Source organism: Balaenoptera musculus, chromosome 5, assembly GCF_009873245.2.
Source record: "Balaenoptera musculus isolate JJ_BM4_2016_0621 chromosome 5, mBalMus1.pri.v3, whole genome shotgun sequence".
Taxonomy (NCBI): domain Eukaryota; kingdom Metazoa; phylum Chordata; class Mammalia; order Artiodactyla; family Balaenopteridae; genus Balaenoptera; species Balaenoptera musculus.
The window spans coordinates 41,378,985-41,382,436 of record NC_045789.1 but is presented as its reverse complement, the minus strand read 5'-3'; positions in this window follow the sequence as shown (position 1 = coordinate 41,382,436).

The window sequence follows — 3,452 nt, the reverse complement described above, 5'->3', positions numbered from 1 at the left end:
TCATATTTGCTTTATAGTTGGCAAAGCACTTCAAAAATGTTGAATGTGTATCAGGCTATTAGGTGTATCTAGTTACTAATTTGGTAGCCCTTTATTAATATATATGCATGAATGCTTTATAGATTTAAAGCCCTTCAAAATTATATCATCCAGTGAAGCTTCATAATGTAGGGGATCTTATAGTCTAGTTTACTCATAAACAATGTATTGTATGTAATAGATGCTCAAAAAATATTTGTTGATTGAACTGACTACTTTGTAAAGAGCTCCTTACAACCTCAAGAAGCTGCTGTAAGAATTGAATGATATAATGCAGCAAAGCACCAGATCCCATGCAGACACTCCATAAGTGTTCATTCCCTTTTTCTCACTGTGGTCCCCTTTCCTGAACAAGTTTCTGCTGTTCATGTACCCATCTTTGACACCCATCAGTGACTAACATTTGCTTTGAGACAAAATCTTCAGTAGCTATTCTTTCTATGCCTGGATCAATTCACTCCAGCCCAGGCATGGAAGTATCCACTGAAGTAATCAGTAACTTCTTAGGCAACTCCAATTCTAAAGCCTCGCATATGAAATTAAGTTAGCAAATATAATTCCAAGTTCAGGACACAAAGCATGAGACATTTGCTTGAATTGTTCAGGAGGCATTGAAAGGACCATTTTGGAAAAAAAAAAAGGAAGGGGGAAATGAAAGTTAGAGAGCAATTTGCCCCTTGGTGTGGTTACTCTTCATTAATATTCATAGAACCCACATTAGTGCTTTGGGGCTGAGATACTAAGCCTTTCCAAATGTCCACGGAAATTTTGTGTTCAGGTGCTCTTCTAGAACTCCCACTGAGTTATAAAAACTCATTTTATTTCATTGAATTTGTCTTGCAGTTTTATCCTGATGAACATATGACAGAGAGAGAAACAGAGCAATTTACTGCACTTTCCTTTTTTATCTTTAATTTCAAGCCTAGTTCCCCTATGCATTTGGGAGACAGAAGAACCTAAGATTTTTAATATGTACAGTTATGTGCATTTTAACAAACTTTAAACTTCAGAGATTAAATATGCCTTCCTGTTCTGCAGTATGCTAGCTTCTGTGTGCATAGTAATAAGGAATTGAGAACAGGGGAGAGAGAAAAGCTTCTGTATGGCAATTATGCTTGGGAAAGAGGATTTAGCTTTCATCACGTTTACTGATAATCCTGAATCTTCATATGGAAATGTGACTCATTTTTCTGAGATACCTACCATATTTCAGAATCTTAAAGAAGGGGAGGGCATGTATTTTCTCCCCTAGATCCCCCACCTCCAGTGGAAATGAGTTTAATATGAAACTCTCGATACTGACAATCTTGAGGGGATGGGTTAATGAGGGTTGTTTTTATAGGGAGAAGAAAAGTGAAAAAAGAACAGAATTTCTGTCTCTTAACTTTCTGAATGGGAAGTTATCAAGCCTTTTTGGTAAGTTATAGAATTTTTATTTGGAAGGGATATGTGTTTGAGAAAGTATTTTGGGAATGGTAAAGTGCTTATCAAATGTTAGAATATATAGCCAAAGATTGATTATTTTTAATACAACTTGAGTTTCACCCAGTCCTCACGTAATATACCTTTGGGGTACACAAAATTTACTTGCTTCAGCTCACAGAAACGTCAGTGTCCCCCCCGCCCTCCACACACACATTAAATACAACACAATAGGGTTATACCCAGGGGCTGTCTCTCATGTGCTGAGAAACAAGTTTGTAAAGGATGATTTCCAGCTGCCCTTCAATGCCTTTGTCCCCTTCTGGGTCTGTTTCCCCTATTAGCTTTTGAGTTTCTCCTGGGCAAGGACAGACTTGACTCATGTTTTTATCTCCACTATCACCTAGCATATTACCTGGCTCATCCTTGGTGAGCAGTAAATAATTGTTAAGCTGAATTAATGTGTTCTACTTTGTCATCTAATACTGGTTATGTCATCTGGGAATATTATCAGCAGCCTGTTAATTCCCTCACCTTAGTTATTATTCATGCAAAGATTCTTCCATGGTATTTAGTCCTGCTTGGAATAGAGGGCTGGGAATGTATGAGTTTAATGTTCCTTACAGCTTCATTTCTGTTAAAATAGCCTTGAGCTCAGACAGACCCAAAATGGGTATGAATCTTGATTTTGCTGCCTGGTTGTAGAGTTGCCTTGGGAAAGTAACTTAACTTTCAGGGCCTGAATTGGAGGTGCTCAATAAATATATGTGGAATAAATTAATGATCTCTAAACCTCATTTTTATTTTCCCTAAAATGGGGCAAAAATATATAACTAACAGTGCTGTTAAATACCCTATCTAGCAAACTCAGGAAAGTAGAAAATTATTTTGATGTCTTACAAACATGCTTTTGGATATTCACCTGTCATTTTTGTCCTGCCCTTTCTACGTACTTGTAATCTTCTGAATTATCTCTTTTTATATATTTTGTAATTTCAGGGAAGGGTAACACATTATATTATTTTATATTTATAAGATTCCTATGTTTCTACAACATGCTGTTTAATTTTACCTTCATAGCAACCATCTGAAGGCATTAAAGTTATCATCTACATTTTGCAGGTCAGAAACCTGAGTCCCAGAAAGAATTTGATTTACCCAAACTCACGGCAATAACCAAAGTATGTCTAGAACCTAGATCTTCTGACTTAAAATCTGGTAGGGTTTGCCCTTTGCCCTGGTGCTTTCTCAGTGAACAGAATTTCTAAAATGAACCAAACATTTATTTATCTCTGCATCCCAGTTCTTTTTGATGAAACACAAAGGAAAGGAGACTGGGGTCCCAACTGATTGCGTGGCTTTTATGCTAGTACATTTAAGGCACTTTTTTTTTTTTATCTCAGCAGTTTGTTTATAGGTGGAATGAGGAAGAGGAGAAATGGAGAAATAGTCAATTCAGCCTGACAGCTATGTTTGTGTTTGCAGCTGTTGATGTGCACACAGGGCTGCAGGGAGACCCAGTGCACTGCAGAATAGCTGGTCTCATGGTCACTGGACACCATAGGTCTGAAGAACATCACAGCCTCCGTGTGGGTGTTGGGGGACTAGCTGGAGCATGAGAAAAGTTTAGAAGAAACATGAAAGTCAATCTAGGGTTTTTCCAACCTAAAGCAAATCCTCTGCACCCCGTTTTTCATGTTAGACATATTCGCTCCTAACAGACTCAAGTAAGCAGTTTATCTATGGTGGGGCTGGCGGAAGATGAGGTAGTAGAAACTACTGATAGTTTCAAGGAGGAGAATGGAATATTGGTTAAAAGTGTGGATTCTGGAGCTAATTGAGTACCTACTATGTGCAAGGTACTGGGGATATAGTGGTGGAGAAAAATCCCTGCTCTCATGGAGCTTTTCCCCCTAAAAAAAGGGGAAAAAGACAAAAATAAAATGAATAAATAAGTGATATAGTATATGAGAAGATTATAAGTGCTGTTG